This window comes from Oncorhynchus tshawytscha, unplaced genomic scaffold, assembly GCF_018296145.1.
Source record: "Oncorhynchus tshawytscha isolate Ot180627B unplaced genomic scaffold, Otsh_v2.0 Un_contig_2276_pilon_pilon, whole genome shotgun sequence".
Classification (NCBI taxonomy): Eukaryota; Metazoa; Chordata; class Actinopteri; order Salmoniformes; family Salmonidae; genus Oncorhynchus; species Oncorhynchus tshawytscha.
In genome coordinates, this window is record NW_024608404.1 from 21089 (window position 1) to 43301 (window position 22213).

At 44.7% G+C, this 22213-nt stretch overlaps 1 pseudogene; it reads right to left on the bottom strand.

Moving 5' to 3' along the window:
• Positions 1-1852: 1852 nt before the first annotated feature.
• LOC112242013 lies at positions 1853-15762 on the bottom strand (annotated as a pseudogene).
• Positions 15763-22213: the final 6451 nt, after the last annotated feature.

Below are 22213 nucleotides of genomic sequence, written 5' to 3' on the forward strand. Positions count from 1 at the left end.
ATCATCAGCATACATGGTCACATATGCTTTGTTTAATGCCAGTGGCAGGCCATTGGTAAAAATAGAAAAGAGTAGAGGGCCTAGAGAGCTGCCCTGCGGTACATTACACTTCATATGTTTGACATTAGAGAAGCTTCCATTAAAAACCCTGAGTTCTATTAGATAGATAGCTCTGAATCCACATTATGGTTTACAATCTAAAACCAGAGGTTGAAAAGCCATAGCACAGACATTCTTAAACAACAGGTTATGGTCAATAATATCAAAGGCTGCACTGAAATCTAACAATAGAGCTCCCACAATCTTCTTGTTATCAATTTCTCTCAACCAGTCATCAGTCATTTGTGTCAGTGCAGTACATGTTGAGTGCTCTTCTCTATAAGCATGCTGAAAGTCTGTTGTTCATTTGTTTACAGAGAAATAGCATTGCATTCAGCATACATGGACACTTAAACAACACTTTGTTTAATGCCAGTGGCAGGCCATTCTGTAAAAATAGAAAAGAGTCCAGGGCTTAGAGAGCTGCCCTGATTGACATCAAATTTCATATGTTTGACATTAGACAAAGCTTCCATTAAAGCCCTAGCAAGACAGTTCTATTAGATGGATAGCTCTGCAGGTGGGGACCACAGACCACAAACAGTTCTTAAACTTCCATGGTTTTGGTCACTTTTGAATGCTGGCTGCTTTCACACTAGTGGTAGCATGAGACGGAGTCTACAACTGAAATCTAACAATAGAGCTCCCACAATCTTCTTGTTATCCATTTCTCTCAACCAATCATCAGTCATTTGTGTTAGTGCAGTACATGTTGAGTGCCCGTCTCTATAAGCATGCTGAAAGTCTGTTGTTCATTTGTTCATTTACAGAAATATATAGCATTGTATTTGTTCAAACACAATTTTTTCCAACAGTTTGCTAAGAGCTGGCAGAACCAGTAAAGGCCGCTTTACCACTCTTGGGTAGTGGATTAATTTGGCTTCCCTCCAGGCCTGAGAACAAAGACTTTCCTCTAGGCTCATATAAAAAATATGACAGATAGGAGTGGCTATAGAGTCAGCTACTGTCCTCAGTAGCTTTCCATCTAAGTTGTCAATGCCAGGAGGTTTGTCATTATTGATCGATAACAATTGTTCCACCTCTCCCACACTAACTTTACAAAATTCAAAACTTGCTCTGCTTTTCTTTCATAGTTTTTTTACAAGTTTTTTTTCATCATTCTTTATATCATTAATCTTGGCTTCCTAATAAAATGTATTATTTTTGTTGAGTTTGGTCACATCATTTCTCAATTTGCAGTACATAAAACAGCCACAGATGTGCAGCCAGACTTATTAGCCACTCCTTTTGCCCCATCTCTTTCAAACATACAGTTTTTAAATTCCTCATCAATCCATGGAACAGTTCTAACAGTCAGTTTCTTAACAGGTACATGTTTATCAATAATTGGAAGAAGCAATTTCATCTGGTAAAAACAGGTAAACACATTATAAGGCAACAATATAAGACAACGGGAGCACTGTGTATGTTCTCTGATGAATTGTAAGAAAAATGAGATGTGAAATATCAATATACGCGCTAAGAGAAGTAATTTCTCTCTCCTGTGTGGATTCTCTAATGACGTTTAAGTGATTGTGATTGTCATGAAGTTCAGGTTCCATCTGTGTTCATGTTCTTTCAGGCTTCCTAAATGGGCAAAGCTTTGCACCCTGGGAGGAGTGGTTGCTCTCCCTGTGTGTATTCTCTCATGTTGTTTCTGGTGCCTTAACTGGTTAAAACACTTTCCACACTGGGAGCAGTGGTAAGGCTTCTCCCCTGTGTGTATTCTCTCATGCTGTTTCAGATCCCCTAACTGGTTAAAACACTTTCCACACTGGGAGCAGTGGTAAGGCTTCTCCCCTGTGTGTATTCTCTCATGTTGTTTCAGGTTCCCTAACTGGTTAAAACACTTGCCACACTGGGAGCAGTGGTAAGGCTTCTCCCCTGTGTGTATTCTCTCATGCCTTTTCAGCTCCCTGGCTGGTTGAAACACTTTCCACACTGGGAGCAGTGGTAAGGCTTCTCCCCTGTGTGTATTCTCTCATGTTGTTTCAGGTTCCCTAACTGGTTAAAACACTTGCCACACTGGGAGCAGTGGTAAGGCTTCTCCCCTGTGTGTATTCTCTCATGTTGTTTCAGGTCCCTAACTGGTTAAAACACTTGCCACACTGGGAGCAGTGGTAAGGCTTCTCCCCTGTGTGTATTCTCTCATGTTGTTTCAGAGCTCCCTAACTGGTTGAAACACTTGCCACACTGGGAGCAGTGGTAAGGCTTCTCCCCTGTGTGTATTCTCTCATGTTGTTTCAGCTCCCCTGACTGGTTGAAACACTTTCCACACTGGGAGCAGTGGTAAGGCTTCCCCTGTGTGTATTCTCTCATGCTGTTTCAGGTTCCCTAACTGGTTAAAACACTTGCCACACTGGGAGCAGTGGTAAGGCTTCTCCCCTGTGTGAATTCTCTCGTGTTGTTTCAGGTCCCTTAACCGGTTAAAACACTTGCCACACTGGGAGCAGTGGTAAGGCTTCTCCCCTGTGTGAATTCTCTCATGCTGTTTCAGCTCCCCTGACTGGATGAAACACTTTCCACACTGGGAGCAGTGGTAAGGCTTCTCCCCTGTGTGTATTCTCTCATGTTTTTTCAGATCCCTGACCGGTTGAAACACTTTCCACACTGGGAGCAGTGGTAAGGCTTCTCCCCTGTGTGTATTTTCTCATGTTGTTTCAGGTCCCATAACCGGTTACAACCCTTTCCACAGTGGGAGCACTGGTGTCTTCTTGCTGGTTTGGACGTCCCTGGCTCTGGTTCCACTGAGTCTGGTCTTTCTCCTGCCAAAGACAGTTTATTTTTTTAAATAGATACCCGAATGAAACCTCCACATGATAAAACAACAGTGCTATGAGAGTAAATCCTAATCAGATCTCTCAATAACCTGAGGCCAGTTTTAACAATCTTAGTGTGATTTTAAAACAAATGTAGAGCTTCCTGGTAATTACTTATATGTTTACACTACTTATTTTATTCATCCTGTTTTACAAGTCAGAACACAAAAAACTAAACAGTTCTAGGACACTGAAGACACAGACGTCACTGGATTCCAATCGAGCAGGTGGTTCTAAATATATAACTTTCATAGCTGTATGATACAGAATGTGACCTACACACTTCCTTAAACATAAAATAACTAAAGAAGTAATTTTGTGTGATAGTCAAAAACTAGTTTTTACATCGAAGACACAAAGCACATCAGTAAAATCTCCCCTTTGTCGAAAGGGTTTGACACCTGCTGTTTAAATGGACCAATTTCTTATTTAGACATTGACAGGTTTTTAACATTTTGACTATCGCTGATGTCATATTTTGGGTAAAGAAAAAATTAAGGTGAAATATTTGGAAAGATGTTCCCAAAACTGACAGTAACTACAATAAACAAAAATATAAATGCAACATGTAAAGTGTTGGATGTTTCATGAGCTGAAACAAAAGATTGCAGAATTGTTCACATCCTTGTTAGTAAACATTTCTCCTTTGCCAAGAAAATTCATCTACCTGACAGGTGTGGCATGTCAAGCTGATTAAACAGCATGATCATTACACAGGTGCACCTTGTGCTGGGGAGAATAAAAGGCCACACTAAAATGTGCAGTTTTGTCACACAACACAATGCCACAGGTGTCTCAAGTTTTGAGGGAGCGTGCAATTGGCATGCTGACTGCAGGAATATCCACTAGAGCTGTTACCAGATAATTGAATGTTCAATTCTCTACCAGAAGCCACCTCCAACATAGTTTTAGAGAATTTGGCAGTACATCCAACTGGCCTCACAACCACAGACCACATATAACGACGCCAGCCCAGGACCTCCACAGCATCTGAGACCAGCCACCCGAGTTGTATTTCTATTTGTAATGAAGCCCTTTTGTGGGGAAAAACTAATTCTGATTGGCTGGGCCTGGCACCGCAATGGATGGGCTTATGCCCTCCAGGGTCCACCAATGGCTGCTCCCCTGCCCAGTCATGTAAAGTCCATAGATTTGGGCCTAATGTATTTATTTACAATGAATGACTTATATGAACTGTAAATCGTTGAAATTGTTGTTTATATTTTGGTTCAGTATACACACAGACACAGTGCATTCGTTAAGTATTCAGACCCCTTCACCTTTTCCAAATTTTGTTACATTTCAGCATTATTCTAAAATTGATTAAATTGTTTTTCCCCCTCGCCAATCTAAACTCAGCAAACAAAGAAACGTCCTCTCACTGTGAACTGCGTGTATTTTCAGCAAACTTAAGACGTGTAAATATTTGTTGGATCATAACAAGATTCAACAACATTCAAAACTGAACAAGTTCCACAGACATGTGACGAACTGAAATGGAATAATGTGTCCCTGACCAAAGGGGGGGGGGTTAAGTACTGCACTGCATCTACTCATGAACTGCACCAGATTTGACAGTACTTGCAGTGAGATGTTACCCCACCTGCAAGTTCCCGGAGATTTCTGGGGAGAATGGCCCTAACCTTCACCCTCTGATCCAACAGGTCCCAGACGTGTCCCAGACGTGCTCAATGGGATTGCGATCCGGGCTCTTCGCTGGCTATGGCACAACACTGACATTCCGGACTTGCAGGAAATCACGCACAGAATGAGCAGTATGGCTGGTGGCATTGTCATGCTGGAGGGTCATGTCAGGATGAGCCTGCAGGAAGGGTACCACATGAGGGAGGAGGATGTCTTCCCTGTAACGCACAGCGTGGAGTGTAGAGGCGGCAGGGTAGCCTAGTGGTTAGAGTGTAGAGGCGGCAGGTAACCTAGTGGTTAGAGTGTAGAGGCGGCATGTAGCCTAGTGGTTAGAGTGTAGAGGCGGCAGGTAGCCTAGTGGTTAGAGTGAAGAGGCGGCAGGGTAGCCTAGTGGTTAGAGTGTAGAGGCGGCAGGTAACCTAGTGGTTAGAGTGTAGAGGAGGTAGGGTAGCCTAGTGGTTAGAGTGTAGAGGCGGCAGGGTAGGCTAGTGGTTAGAGTGTACAGGCGGCAGGGTAGGGTAGCCTAGTGGTTAGAGTGTACAGGCGGCAGGGTAGCCTAGTGGTTAGAGTGTAGAGGCGGCCTAGTGGTTAGAGGTAGAGGCGGCAGGTAGCCTAGTGGTTAGAGTGTAGGAGGTAGGGTAGCCTAGTGGTTAGAGTTAGAGGTGGCAGGGTAGCCTAGTGGTTAGAGTGTAGAGGCCTAGCCTAGTGGTTAGAGTGTAAGGCGGCAGGTAGCCTAGTGGTTAGAGTGTAGGGCGGCAGGTAGCCTAGTGGTTAGAGTGTAGAGGCGGCAGGGTAGCCTAGTGGTTAGAGTGTAGGGGCGGCAGGTAGCCTAGTGGTTAGAGTGTAGGGGCGGCAGGTAGCCTAGTGGTTAGAGTGTAGGGGTGGCAGGCGTGTAGGGGCGGCAGGTAGCCTAGTGGTTAGAGTGTAGAGGCGGCAGGTAGCCTAGTGGTTAGTGGTTAGAGTGTAGAGGTGGCAGGTAGCCTAGTGGTTAGAGTGTAGAGGCGGCAGGTAGCCTAGTGGTTAGAGTGGGCAGAAGGTAGCCTAGTGGTTAGAGTGTAGAGGCGGCAGGTAGCCTAGTGGTTAGAGTGTAGGGGCGGCAGGTAGCCTAGTGGTTAGAGTGTAGAGGCGGCAGGGTAGCCTAGTGGTTAGAGTGTAGGGGCGGCAGGTAGCCTAGTGGTTAGAGTGTAGGGGCGGCAGGTAGCCTAGTGGTTAGAGTGTAGAGGCGGCAGGTAGCCTAGTGGTTAGAGTGTAGAGGCGGCAGGTAGCCTTGTGGTTAGAGTGTTGGACTAGTAACCGAAAGGTTGCAAGTTCAAATCCCCGTGCTGACAAGGTACAAATCTGTCATTCTGCCCCTGAACAGGCAGTTAACCCACTGTTCCTAGGCCGTCATTGAAAATAAGAATTTGTTCTTAACTGACTTGCCTAGTAAAATAAAAGGTAAAATAAAAAATAAACATATTTCTAAAAAATATTTTGAATTTCGCGCTCTGCCTTTTCAGCGGAATGTTGTCGAGGGGTTCCGCTAGCCATAAGAGGTTTTAAGACTCCATGTTTCATTAGATGGTACAGTCCTCCTTTAAGACTCCATAATGTTTCATCATTAGATGGTACAGTTCTCCTTTAAGACTCCATGTTTCATCATTAGATGCTACAGTCCTCCTTTAAGACTCCATGTTTCATCATTAGATGGTACAGTTCTCCTTTAAGACTCCATAATGTTTCATCATTAGATGCTACAGTTCTCCTTTAAGACTCCATAATGTTTCATCATTAGATGGTACAGTCCTCCTTTAAGACTCCATAATGTTTCATCATTAGATGCTACAGTCCTCCTTTAAGACTCCATGTTTCGTCATTAGATGCTACAGTCCTCCTTTAAGACTCCATAATGTTTCATTAGATGCTACAGTCCTCCTTTAAGACTCCATGTTTCGTCATTAGATGCTACAGTCCTCCTTTAAGACTCCATAATGTTTCATTAGATGCTACAGTCCTCCTTTAAGACTCCATCGTGTTTTCCTGTTCAACAGTCTTGTAAAGAAAGGGGGGTTGACTGGGACAGGCAATGTAACATCCATAATGTTTTAAGGAAAGGTTTCTGTAAAACAAGCACTTCACATTGGATCATCTTGAAACTTTCTCTCTAAATCTAACTTTCATCAAGGATTAATATGGTATATTGGTTTCTCTCTTTTCATTGGCAGAATCCTTTTTCAGTGTTATGATATTCATAACATCCATATACACCAGTCTATCTTCCTGTCAACTAACAGAACTCTGCTGGTTGTCCTGGTAACAGATACCAGTGGGCAGATCTATTGTATTTGTTCAAACTAAACTACAGCACTTACTTTGATGTGTCAAATCTGATCCTTTCTTCTCTTCTCCTCCTCTCACAGTTCCACTCAGCCCCGTTGTTTTCCTGCAGTCCACCAGCAGCACAGACAACCTCTTCATACCCAGCAGTAAGGCGCTACCGGGAGAGGCACGACACGGGGACTCCGGGAGGGAGGAAGGGCTAGCGTTGTCCTAGTAACCATAAAGAGGGGACACAGACACATATCATTATGGATGCTGATGTCACTGTTGTCATGAAGTGCTTTACAGAAACCCAGCCCAAACCCCGATAGAGCAAGCTGTAGGCTAGACCAGACCAAGCTGTACCATCTGGTGTTCTGATCTGGAGAGACTCTTCTCTGCCTCGTCAGCATCAGGATGTTGAGGCTCCCCAGAGGATCCACGAAAGTCATGTCTCTCTCCTGTGTGAACGAGAACAAACAGATGGTAAACTTATGACCATCTATTGCAATCACAGTCTTACAAGAGGCATGAATATGTACACTGCTCAAAAAATTCAAGGGAACACTTAAACAACACAATGTAACTCCAAGCTGTAACTCCATGCTGTTGTGCAAATGGAATAGACAACAGGTGGAAATTATAGGCAATTAGCAAGACACCCCAAATAAAGGAGTAGTACTGCAGGGGCTGACCACAGACCACTTCTCAGTTCCAATGATTCCTGGCTGATGTTTTTGTCACTTTTGAATGCTGGCTGTGCTTTCACTCTAGTGGTAGCATGAGACGGAGTCTACAACCCACACAAGTGGCTCAGGTAGTGCAGCTCATCCAGGATGGCACATCAATGCGAGCTGTGGCAAGAAGGTTTGCTGTGTCTGTTAGCTTAGTGTCCAGAGCATGGAGGCGTTACCAGGAGACAGGCCAGTACATCGGGAGACGTGGAGGAGGCCATAGGAGGGCAACAACCCAGCAGCAAGACCGCTACATCTGCCTTTGTGCAAGGAGGAGCAGGAGGAGCACTGCCAGAGCCCTGCAAAACGACCTCCAGCAGGCCACAAATGTGCATGTGTCTGCTCAAACAGTCAGAAACAGACTCCATGAGGGTGGTATGAGGGCCCAACGTCCACAGGTGGGGGTTGTGCTTACAGCCCAACACGGTGCAGGACGTTTGGCATTTGCCAGAGAACACCAAGATTGGCAAATTCGCCACTGGTGCCTTGTGCTCTTCACAGATGAAAGCAGGTTCACACTGAGCACGTGACAGACGTGACAGAGTCTGGAGACGCCGTGGAGAACGTTCTGCTGCCTGCAACATCCCCCAGAATGACCCCCAGAATGACCGCTTTGGCGGTGGGTCAGTCATGGTGTGGGGTGGCATTTCTTTGGGGGGCCGCACAGCCCTCCATGTGCTCGCCAGAGGTAGCCTGACTGCCATTAGGTACCAAGATGAGATCCTCAGACCCCTTGTGAGACTATATGCTGGTGCGGTTGGCCCGGAGTTCCTCCTAATGCAAGACAATGCTAGACCTCATGTGGCTGGAGTGTGTCAGCAGTTCCTGCAAGAGGAAGGCATTGATGCTATGGACTGGCCCGCCCGTTCCCCAGACCTGAATCCAATTGAGCACATCATGTCTCGCTCCATCCACCAACGCCACGTTGCACCACAGACTGTCCAGGAGTTGGCGGATGCTTTGTCCAGGTCTGGGAGGAGATCCCTCAGGAGACCATCCGCCAACTCATCAGGAGCGCCACGTTGCACCACAGACTGTCCAGGAGGCACACACCTCAACTGAGCAGGCTTCAGGAGTGCAACGCATCACCGGGGGCAAACTACCTGCCCTCCAGGACACCTACACCACCCGATCCGCCAGACTCATCAGGAGCATGCCCAGGGCGTTGTAGGGAGTCATACAGGCACGTGGAGGCCACACACACTACTGAGCTTCATTTTGACTTGTTTTAAGGACATTACATAAAAAGTTGGATCAGCCTGTAGTGGTTTTCCACTTTAATTTTGAGTGTATTAGCCCTTTAAATGCCACTTGGTTTACATACTTATCTCATATGTATATACTTAATTTGATTCATCTCAAATCCAGACCTCCATGGGTTGATAAATTTGATTTCATTGATAGTTTTGTGTGATTTTGTTGTCAGCACATTCAACTATGTAAAGAAAAAGTATTTAATAAAATATTTCATTCATTCAGATCTAGGATGTTGTTGTCAGCACATTCAACTATGTGTTCATACAAATATTTCATTCATTCAGATCTAGGATGTCTTATTTTAGTGTTCCCTTTATTTTTTGGAGCAGTGTATAAAAAAGTGCCTATAAAGGCAGCTTTCATCGTGATTTCCTAAAATATTGTTTGTGTTGCAAATGTAAAAGGGTTGTTCCACGAAATGGGTGCCCTTTGCGTCCCTTTGATAATTTAAGTATAAATTATGCACCAATGTTGAATTCTGAAAAGCCTGTTTTATGAAGTGCACTTTAATGTGACCACATGGACATTTCAATAAATCTAATATAAAAGTCTAAATATATGTACCAATGACGGATTGCACCTTTAACAATTTATACAGTACTGAACAACATATTAAAGTGTAGAACTTCAGTAGAATGCCCCTTTCAAACCCCACATTAGTTCAAGAAATGCATATTTTCTGCCCGTTTTTAAGTCAGTACTCACTGGTCTCAATGGAATTTTCAGCCTCATCCTTTTTCACTCCCAAAACGTCTTCCTCCTCCCCTTTAATTGAGATAGCCTCCTCTTCCTCTTTTACTCCAAAAGGTTCTTCCTCTTCTTTAAATGTTATGGCATCTTCCTCCTTTTTGATTCTGAAAGCTTCTACAACCTCTTTCCCATCTTCCTCTTTCACTGTAATATCATCCTCTTCTTCTTTCAATGCGATAGCCTCCTCTTCCTCCCTTTTCATCCTGAAAGCTTCTTCCTCTCCTTTCATTAGAGCTTCTTTCTCCGTCGAGATTAGTGAGCTCATGTTTCGGGCGATTAGCCTAGTGCAGTATCAATTTACCACATTAGCTAATTTAACAAGCAATCTACGTTTCAATGAACGAGTAGATATGTAAACAGAATTGTGCTTAGAACACTAAGAATAATATACACAAGATTTGTCTTAAACGCTTCAATGTTTCGGTTTAATGTTCGCTAGCAAACCACCACGTTGGTTGAATCAGAAGCCTTTTGTCGCTGTTGAAGAAGCCTCCAGTTCCGTCCACTAGATTATACGTCACGCAAGAAGCATCACCTCAAAAACTCATATCGCCATCTGCTGACTGGAGTGGGTAGCGCAGTTTGGAAAAATATTAATTAATGTTTATTCTGGCAAGCAATGTCATAAGAAGTCATTTAAAAAGAAACAGATGTTATGTCTTCTCTTCCTTCTTACAGCCAATACTTTCCTCCAGGTTTGGCCTGCTCATTAGGTAGGATTAGGTGACAGATTGACAATGGTGGCATATTCCAAGCTAAATTGACCAAAGCTCATCGCTAACAACACATAATAACACTTCACATAATGGTGCCCAAAAACAAGGAAAACTTCTCACCCAGTGGCATATGGGAAGCCATTATGCCACAACTTTGGAAGTATGTTTGGGGTCATCGTCCATTTGGAAGACCCATTTGCGACCAAGCTTTAACATCTTGACCGATATCTTGAGATGTTGCTTCAATATATCCACATAATTTTCCTCCCTCTTGATGCCATTTATTTTGTGAAGTGCACCAGTCGCTCCTGCAGCAAAGCACCCCCACAACATGATGCTGCCACCCCCATGCTTCATGGTTGGGATGGTGATCTTCAGCCTGCAATCCTCCCCTTTATTCTCAAAACATAACAATGGTCATTATGACCAAACTGTTCTATTTTTGTTTCATCAGACCATAGGACATTTCTCCAAAAAGTATGATCTTTGTCCCCATGTGCAGTTGCAAACCGTAGTCTGCCTTTTTTTATGGTGGTTTTGGAGCAGTGTCTTCTTCCTTGCTGAGTGGCCTTTCAGGTTATGTCGATATAGAACTCGTTTTCCTGTGGATTTAGATACTTTTGTACCCGTTTCATCCAGCATCTTCACAAGGTCTTTTGCTGTTGTTCTGGGATTGATTTTCACACCAAAGTACATTCATCTCTAGGAGACAGAACGCGTCTCCTTCCTGAGCGGTATGATGGCTGAGTGGTCCCATAGTGTTTATACTTGCATACTATTGTTTGTACAGATGAACGTGGTACCTTCAGGCATTTGGAAATTACTCCCAATGATGAACCAGACTTGTGGAGGTCTACAATTCTTTTTCTGAAGTCTTGGCTGATTTCTTTTGATTTTCCCATGATGTCAAGCAAAGAGGCACTGAGTTTGAAGGTAGGCATTGAAAAACATCCACAGGTACACCTCCAATTGACTCAAATGGTGTCAATTAGCCTATCAGAAGCTTCTAAAGCCATGACATAATTTTCTGGAATTTTCCAAGCTGTTTAAGGCACAGTCAACTTAGTGCATATGAACTTCTGACCCACTGGGATTGTTATACAGTGATTTATAAGTGAAACAATCTGTCTGGAAACAATTGTTGGAAAAATTACTTGTGTCATGCACAAAGTAGATGTCCCAAACAATTTGCTAAAACTATAGTTTGTTAACAAGAAATTTGTGGAGTGGTTGAAAAACGAGTTTGAATGACTTCAACCGAAGTAAACTTCTGACTTCAACTGTAGCTACTAAGGTGGATATTGATCCAACACCTGCCGTTTACTCAAACCAGCCCACTGGGCACAGACGTCAGTTGAACGTCTAGTTTCTATCCACATGACTTAGTTTGCAATAATAAAAATTCCTGAATTTATGTCTTTTTACAAATCCAATCAGTTTTCTAAATTGATCTAAAACCATCACATGGAATAGTTTTGTTGAAATGACTTGGAAACCAAGTTTATTCAACCAGTGGGAGGCTTGTCAATGCCCCCAGGAAAGTGGAAGACAATGAGACAACGATGAAACAGCAAACCGTGGGCGAGTTGTGGTGGATATTATAAAATAAGGATCGGCTGGAGTCCAAGTCAAACCAAGATTCTTTATTTCTGAGCTCAGATAGAATAACAGAGTTACACAGCGCAGTGTAGACAGTCTGAATTCCAAAGCATTGGGTGATGAGCACATATCTTTATAGTTTCCTGTTCCTGGGCGGGATATTTTTCATACAAGGACGCAGGTCCAGCTGGTTTGCAACACAGGATGATCCTCCCAAGAACAGGAGATTATAATAGGTCAGTTTCACAAGGTTAGTCACATACTCAGATATGTGGACACATACAATTAATATTTTGCATGACAGAGTCTGTGAACATTTTAATTTCATTAAATCATCAGTGGGCCAACAATGCAAATGTAAACAATGGAACAAACGCATCACATCCAAATATCACTTGATTATCTGTAGTGCTGGAGGAATGACACACCCAGATAAACACACATAGAGTTTAAAGAAGGACCATTTAAACACATGGAATCTGATCTACTCTATATTCAAACTGACATACTCCATATACAATTTATGGTTTCTAATAAAAACATACAAATATATATATTTGAGTTTACTGTGTACAATTTAATTTCTTATAGTATAAACAAATAAACATTCTCAGTCAACAACATAAGACAATGGGAGCAGTGTGTACGCTCTCTGATGAATTTTAAGTGTATGTGATGTGAATTACAAGTTTACACACTAGGATAAGTAATTATTCTCTCCTGTGTGGATTCTCATATGTTTTGTAAGTGACTGTGATGAGTAATATGTCTTCCTACAGTCTGAACATTTGTAAGTCTTCTCCCCTGTGTGCTGTCTCATTTGTTCTTTCAGGCCTACTAAATAGGTAAAACACTATGAACTCTGGGAGCAGTGGTAAGGCTTCTCCCATGTGTGTAGTCTCATGTGTTCCTTCAGGCTTCCTGAATGGGTAAAACTCTTTCCACACTGGGCACAATGGTATGGCTTCTCAAATGTGTGTAATTTGCTCATGGGCTTTCAGGTTTCCTGAATGGCTAAAACTCTTTCCACACTGCGCACAATGGTATGGTGTCTCCCCTGTGTGTATTCGCTCATGAGCTTTGAGGGCGTCTAACCGCTTAAAACTCATTCCACATTGGGAGCAAGGGTGTGGCTTCTCTCCTGTGTGTATTCTCTGATGTCCTTTCATGCTACCTAAATGGGTAAAACTCTTTCCACAATGGGAGCAGTAGTAAGGCTTCTCCCCTGTGTGTAGTCTCATGTGTTCCTTCAGGCTTCCTGAATGGGTAAAACTCTTTCCACACTGGGCGCAATGGTATAACTTCTCCCCTGTATGTATTCGCTCATGAACTTTCAGGCTTCCTGACTGGCTAAAACTCTTACCACACTGGGCGCAATGGTATGACTTCTCCCCTGTATGTATTCGCTCATGAACTTTCAGGCTTCCTGAAAGGCTAAAACTCTTTCCACACTGGGAGCAATGGAAAGGCCTCTCACCTGTGTGTGTTCGCTCATGAGCTTTCAGATTTCCTAAGTGGCTAAAACTCTTTCCACAGGGGGAGCAATGGAAAGGCTTCTCCCCTGTGTGTGTCCTCTCGTGTCTTTTCAGGCTTCCTAACTTGTTAAAACTATTTCCAATCTGGGAGCAGAGGTGTCGTATTGCTGGTTTAGACGTCATTGGTTCCTCCAAGTTTGGTTTTCCTCCTGCGAAAGACAGTGTTTATTTTAAGAGAAACCAGCATGAAATCTTCACATGATAAAACTGCCTTGCTATGAGGTTTAATCCAAATCAGATCCCTCAATAGCCCAAGGCCAGTTTTCAAACATTTCATAATTTAAAACAAATGTTGTACAGTTTCCTGGTAATATGTTTAAATTACTTATTTTATTCATTCAGTTTTACAAGTGAGAACACAAAAAACTAAACAGCTCTAGGACACTCAGGACACAGACGCCGCTGGATTCCTATCAGCAGGTGGTTCTAAATATATAACTCATTTCGTGTGGAAGTCGACACAATGGCTTTTTTAACATTTCGACTATCATTAATGTTACAATAATTTGGGTAAAGTAAATTAACAGTGTCTTGAGTTTAGTTTGCCTGTTCTACAGTCTTGTAAAGATAGGGGGGTTGACTGGGACAGGCAATGTAACATCCATAATGTTTTAAGGAAAGGTTTTTGTATAACATTGACCTTACATTGGATCATCTTGAAACTCTCTCTAAAGCTAACTTTCATCAAGGTTTTATATGGTATATTGGTTTCTCTCTTTTCATTGGCAGAATCCTTTTTCAGTGTTATGATATTCATAACATCCATATCCACCAGTCTATCTTCCTGTCAACTAACAGAACTCTGCTGGTTGTCCTGGTAACAGATACCAGTGGGCAGATCTATTGTATTTGTTCAAACTAAACTACAGCACTTACTTTGATGAGTCAAATCTGATCCTTTCTTCTCTTCTCCTCCTCTCACAGTTACACTCAGCCCAGTTGTTTTCCTGCAGTCCACCAGGAGCACAGACAACCTCTTCATACCCAGCAGTAAGGTGCTACCGGGAGAGGAACGACACGGGGACTCTGGGAGGGAGGAAGGGCTAGCATTGTCCTGGTAACCATAAAGAGGGGACACAGACACATATCATTATGGATGCTGACGTCACTGTTGTCATAAAGTGTTTTACAGAAACCCAGCCCAGTCCCCGATAGAGCAAGCTGTATGCTAGACCAGACCAAGCTGTACCATCTGGTGTTCTGATCTGGAGAGACTCTTCTCTTCCTCGTCAACATCAGGATGTTGTTGAGGCTCCCCAGAGGATCCATAATAGTCATGTCTCTCTCCTGTGTGAATGAGAACATCAAACAGATGGTAAACTTATGATCTTCTATTGCAATCACAGAGTCTTACAAGAGGCATGAATATGTCTAAAAAGAGCCTAAAATGGCCACTTTCATCTTGATTTCCTAAAGAAATATTTGTGATGCAAATGTAAAAGGGTTGTTCCACAAAATGGGTGCCTTTTTATATTTTAAGTAGAACATATGCACCAATATTGAATTTTAAAAGACTGTTATACTAGATGAGGGGAACTTTAATGTCGACCACATGGAGAATTCAATACATCTAATTGAAAAGTCCCAAAAGTATATGAACCAATGGCAGATCGACCATTTAACAATTCCTACAGTAAGAATGCCCATTAAAAACCCCACATTAGTTCAACAACTGCATAGTTTGTGTCCCTGTTTTTAAGACAGTACTCACTGGTGTCAATCGGATCTTCTGTCTCCTCCTTTTTCACTCTCAAAACGTCTTCCTCCTTCACGTTTATTAAGATAGCATCCTCTTCCTCTCTAAAAGGTTCTTTCTCTTCTTTCACTATAACAGCCTCCTCTTCCTCCTTTTTCATTCTGAAAGATTCTTTCTCCGTAAAGCAGACCTCCTCTTCATTAGCAAGGGAGGAGTAGTTCAGTGAGCTCATGGTCAGGGATGTTAGCTAGCTAGCTAGCATTAGCGACTAGCCTAGTGCTAACCTCAGTATCAATCTTTAACAAGTTTGCAAATTGAACAAGCACATTAGGTTAAAGTTCACCAGTAGACACGTCAACCGAAATTTGTCTAAAACACTGAGATTAGCTAATGTACAATAACATGGTCTAAAGAATCAATCTTTCAGTTTTATGTTGTCTAGCAGGCTACCGAGGTGGTTGAAAGAGTTGGCGCCTTGTTGTTCCTGAAGAAGCGTCCGTCCAGTCCATTATACGTCACGCAAGAAGCATCACCTGAAAGACGCCCATCGCCATCTGCTGGCTGGAGTGGGTAACGCAGTTTGGAAACAATAGGTACTACACTTTTTGTGTTGGAAAGAACGTCATAATAATTTAACAATAAACAGATATATTTTCTCTTACGTCTTACAAATAATACTTTCCTGTACACTGACGTAGAAGCTTAAAATGAATATGTGGATGATGAATAAATACTTCTACGAATAGGTAGTGTGTTAAAACACATTTGTGTTAATACTCTGTTCATTTTTCACATTTGTTTTTATTAGATGTGACCATACTTTTCCCTTAAAGCCACGCACTATACGATACAAATCATACTGTAAACAATAGAGCAAATGCATCACATGCAACAGAATCAGCTGAATGAATTCACCCCTGATGATGCGTAAACACAGTTCACTTTCACAACTGCCACGTTGTATTTCCTCTCACATCAATTCGCTCACCTTTTCCCTTCGCTTGTGGACGTCAATGCACAACACATCAGCTGTAGGTGACCAGGAGTTAAAACCTTTCCAAACCAAACCATTTCAGCTACACACAGCCTACATCGTTGTCACCATATTAGCTAAAGTAATGTCATAGTCAACACAGCTAATATAAGTAACTTGTTAGTAAACCTGCTACAATCATGACAGAGCTCCTCTGTGGAGATGCTACATGTTTCATCATTAGATGCTACAGTCCTCCAACAATGGATGTCATATGAATCTTTACCACTTCCTCTGTAATAGGAGTAGTATTTTTCCTCGACTCACCTGTGTCCCCGCACATTGACTCTGTTCCGGCACCTCCTGTATATAGCCTCCACATTGACTCTGTACCGGTAGTACTGTTCCTAGGCCGTCACTGAAAATAAGAATTTGTTCTTAACTGACTTGCCTAGTTAAATAAAGGTAAAATAAAAATAAATAAAAATACCTGTATATAGCCTCCACATTGACTCTGTTCCTGTTCCGGTACCTCCTGTATATAGCCTCCACATTGACTCTGTACCGGTAATACCTTGTATACCGGGTTTCACTGTGTGTTTGTGGGTGATTGTTCATGTCTCTGTGTGTGTTAGCACAAGATAGACTGTTTAGGTTTTCACGTTGCGTTTGTTGTTTTGTTTTGTTCGCTTTTTTCTTCTTCATTAAATATGTATCTAACTTACCACGCTGCATTTTGGTCCGACTCTCTTTCAACGGAAGAAAGCCGTAACAGAATCACCCACCACAACTGGACCAAGCAGCGTGGTGACAGGCAGCGACAGCAACAGCAGCGAAAAGAGGAATGGATATGGGAGGACGTTATGGACAGCAAGAGTATACAGTATACGACTTGGGAGGAAATAGACAGGTGGGCGGTCGACCCAGATGGTCGACCCAGAGAGAGTGCCGGAGCCCGCCTGGGATTCGCTGGAGCAGTGCGAAGAGGGCTATAGGAGAATGGAGTCTAAGAGAAAAGCACGGCGGCGCAGAAGGAAGCCCGAGAGTCAGCCCCAAAAATTTCTTGGGGGGGGGGCTCAGGGAGAGTGTGGCAGAGTCAGGATTCAAACCTGAGCCAACTCCTCCTGTTTATCGTGAGGAGCAGCGATCACAGGACTTCTGGACGTGGGAGGAGATATTGGACGGAAAAGGACCCTGGACACAGCCTGGAGAATATCGCCGCCCCAAAGAAGAACTGGAGGCGGGGAAAGCGGAAAGGCGCTGGTATGAAGAGGCAGCACGGCGACGCGGATGGAAGCCCGAGAGTCCGCCCCAAAAATGTATTGTGTGGGGTGGGGGGCTCAGGGAGAGTGTGGCAGAGTCAGGGTTCAGACCTCCCCTGTTTATCGTGAGGAGCCAAGGAGGAGACCAAAACCAGAGCCGGTGTTGGAGGTGAGTGAAGCAGAGACTGTGAAGGAGTTAATGGGGAAAGTGGAGGAGAGAGTTATGAGGGAGTTGCTAGTTTGGTGCTTTAGGTATGATATTCGTCCGACGGAGCGTGTTGGGGATTTGATGGCACCTGGGTCAGCGCTCCATACTCGTCCTGAGGTGCGTGTTAGTTGACTATTGAAGAGTGTGCCAGCCTCACGCACTAGGCCTCCTGTGTACCTACCTAGCCTTGCACGTCCTGTGCCAGTCCTGCTCTCAGGCTCTCCAGTACACCTTCACGGTCCGGTCCATCCTGTGCCACCTTCACACACCAGTTCTCCGGTGGCAGCTCCCCGCACCAGGCTTCCTGTGCGTGTCCTCGGTTCAGTACCACCAGTGCCAGCACCACGCACCAGGCCTTCAGTGCGCCTCGCCTGTTCAGCGCTGTCAGAGCCTTTCTCCTCTCCACTCCAGCGCTGTCGGAGTCTCCCGCCTGTTTAGCGCTGTCAGAGCCTTCCTCCTCTCTAGCGCTGTCGGAGTCTCCCGCCTGTCTAGCGCTATCAGAGCCTTCCTCCTCTCCAGCGCTGCCGGGGTCTCCCGCCTATTTAGCGCTGACCGAGCCTTCCTTCTCTCCAGCGCTGCCGGAGTCTCCTGCCTGTTCAACGCAGCCAGAGCTGCCAGTCTGCATGGAGCAGCCAGAGCTGCCAGTCTGCATGGAGCAGCCAGAGCTGCCAGTCTGCATGGAGCAGCCAGAGCTGCCAGTCTGCATGGAGCAGCCAGAGCTGCCAGTCTGCATGGAGCAGCCAGAGCTGCCAGTCTGCATGGAGCAGCCAGAGCTGCCAGTCTGCATGGAGCAGCCAGAGCTGCCAGTCTGCATGGAGCAGCCAGAGCTGCCAGTCTGCATGGAGCAGCCAGAGCTGCCAGTCTGCATGGAGCAGCCAGAGCTGCCAGTCTGCATGGAGCAGCGGTACCTCCTGTATTTAGCCTCCACATTGACTCTGTACTGGTACCCCTGTATATAGCCTCCACATTGACTCTGTACTGGGACCTCCTGTATTTAGCCTCCACATTGACTCTGTACTGGTAACTCCTGTATATAGCCTCCACATTGACTCTGTACTGGTAACTCCTGTATATAGCCTCCACATTGACTCTGTACTGGTAACTCCTGTATATAGCCTCCACATTGACTCTGTACCGGTACCTCCTGTATTTAGCCTCCACATTGACTCTGTACCGGTACATCCTGTATATAGCCTCCACATTGACTCTGTACTGGTACCTCCTGTATTTAGCCTCCACATTGACTCTGTACTGGTAACGCCTGTATATAGCCTCCACATTGACTCTACTGGTACCTCCTGTATATAGCCTCCACATTGACTCTGTACTGGTACCTCCTGTATATAGCCTCCACATTGACTCTGTACTGGTACCTCCTGTATATAGCCTCCACATTGACTCTGTACTGGTACCTCCTGTATTTAGCCTCCACATTGACTCTGTACTGGTAATACCTGTTTACAGCCTCCACATTGACTCTGTACTGGTAACTCCTGTATATAGCCTCCACATTGACTCTGTACTGGTAACTCCTGTATATAGCCTCCACATTGACTCTGTACTGGTAATTCCTCGCGTTCCTAGGGAACTATGCAGTTTTTTTTTTTACGTGTTATTTCTTACACTAGTACCCCAGGTCATCTTAGGTTTCTTTACATACAGCCGACAAGAACTACTGAATATAAGATCAGCGTCAACTCACCATCAGTACGACCAAGAATATGTTTTTCGCGACGCGGATCCTGTGTTCTGCCTTACAACCAGTGTAACCGAGTGGATCACATGCAGCGACCAAAAAAAAACGACTCAGAAAAAGAGGGAAACGAACCGGTCTTCTGGTCAGACTCCGGAGACGGGCACATCGTGTACCACTCCCTAGCATTCTTCTTGCCAATGTCCAGTCTCTTGACAACAAGGTTGATGAAATCCGAGCAAGGGTAGCATTCCAGAGGGACATCAGAGACTGTAACGTTCTCTGCTTCACGGAAACATGGCTAACTGGAGAGACGCAATCCGAAGCGGTGCAGCCAGCGGGTTTCTCCACGCATCGCGCCGACAGAAACAAACATCTTTCTGGTAAGAAGAGGGGCGGGGGCGTATGTCTTATGGCCAACGTGACATGGTGTGATGAAACATACAGGAACTCAAATCCTTCTGTTCACCTGATTTAGAATTCCTCACAATCAAATGTAGACCGCATTATCTACCAAGAGAATTCTCTTCGATTATAATCACAGCCGTATATATCCCCCCAAGCAGACACATCGATGGCTCTGAACGAACTTTATTTAACTCTCTGCAAACTGGAAACGATTTATCCGGAGGCTGCATTCATTGTAGCTGGGGATTTTAACAAGGCTAATCTGAAAACAAGACTCCCTAAATTTTATCAGCATATCGATTGCGCAACCAGGGGTGGAAAGACCCTGGATCATTGTTACTCTAACTTCCGCGACGCATATAAGGCCCTGTCCCGCCCCCCTTTCGGAAAAGCTGACCACGACTCCATTTTGTTGATCCCTGCCTACAGACAGAAACTAAAACAAGAAGCTCCCACGCTGAGGTCTGTCCAACGCTGGTCCGACCAAGCTGACTCCACACTCCAAGACTGCTTCCATCACGTGGACTGGGAGATGTTTCGTATTGCGTCAGACAACAACATTGACGAATACGCTGATTCGGTGAGCGAGTTCATTAGAACGTGCGTTGAAGATGTCGTTCCCATAGCAACGATTAAAACATTCCCTAACCAGAAACCGTGGATTGATGGCAGCATTCGTGTGAAACTGAAGGCACGAACCACTGCTTTTAATCAGGGCAAGGTGTCTGGTAACATGACTGAATACAAACAGTGCAGCTACTAACCCTCGCAAGGCTGCAGGCCCAGACGGCATCCCCAGCCGCGTCCTCAGAGCATGCGCAGACCAGCTGGCCGGTGTGTTTACGGACATATTCAATCAATCCCTATACCAGTCTGCTGTTCCCACATGCTTCAAGAGGGCCACCATTGTTCCTGTTCCCAAGAAAGCTAAGGTAACTGAGCTAAACGACTACCGCCCGTAGCACTCACATCCGTCATCATGAAGTGCTTTGAGAGACTAGTCAAGGACCATATCACCTCCACCCTACCTGACACCCTTGACCCACTCCAATTTGCTTACCGCCCAAATAGGTCCACAGACGATGCAATCTCAACCACACTGCACACTGCCCTAACCCATCTGGACAAGAGGAATACCTATGTGAGAATGCTGTTCATTGACTACAGCTCGGCATTCAACACCATAGTACCCTCCAAGCTCGTCATCAAGCTCGAGACCCTGGGTCTCGACCCCGCCCTGTGCAACTGGGTACTGGACTTCCTGACGGGCCGCCCCCAGGTGGTGAGGGTAGGCAACAACATCTCCTCCCCGCTGATCCTCAACACTGGGGCCCCACAAGGGTGCGTTCTGAGCCCTCTCCTGTACTCCCTGTTCACCCACGACTGCGTGGCCATGCACGCCTCCAACTCAATCATCAAGTTTGCGGACGACACAACAGTGGTAGGCTTGATTACCAACAACGACGAGACGGCCTACAGGGAGGAGGTGAGGGCCCTCGGAGTGTGGTGTCAGGAAAATAACCTCACACTCAACGTCAACAAAACTAAGGAGATGATTGTGGACTTCAGGAAACAGCAGAGGGAACACCCCCCATCCACATCGATGGAACAGTAGTGGAGAGGGTAGCAAGTTTTAAGTTCCTCGGCATACACATCACAGACAAACTGAATTGGTCCACTCACACAGACAGCATCGTGAGGAAGGCGCAGCAGCGCCTCTTCAACCTCAGGAGGCTGAAGAAATTCGGCTTGTCACCAAAAGCACTCACAAACTTCTACAGATGCACAATCGAGAGCATCCTGGCGGGCTGTATCACCGCCTGGTATGGCAACTGCACCGCCCTCAACCGTAAGGCTCTCCAGAGGGTAGTGAGGTCTGCACAACGCATCACCGGGGCAAACTACCTGCCCTCCAGGACACCTACACCACCCGATGCTACAGGAAGGCCATAAAGATCATCAAGGACATCAACCACCCGAGCCACTGCCTGTTCACCCCGCTGCCATCCAGAAGGCGAGGTCAGTACAGGTGCATCAAAGCTGGGACCGAGAGACTGAAAAACAGCTTCTATCTCAAGGCCATCAGACTGTTAAACAGCCACCACTAACATTGAGTGGCTACTGCCAACACACTGTCAATGACACTGACTCTACTCCAGCCACTTTAATCATGGGAATCGATGGGAAATGATGTAAATATATCACTAGCCACTTTAAACAATGCTACCTTATATAATGTTACTTACCCTACATTGTTCATCTCATATGCATACGTTGATACTGTACTCTATATCATCGACTGCATCCTTATGTAATACATGTATCACTAGCCACTTTAACTATGCCACTTGGTTTACATACTTATCTCATATGTATATACTGTACTCGATATCATCTACTGTATCTTGCCTATGCTGCTCTGTACCATCACTCATTCATATATCCTTATGTACATATTCTTTATCCCCTTACACTGTGTATGACAGTAGTTTTTTTTTTGGAATTGTTAGTTAGATTACTTG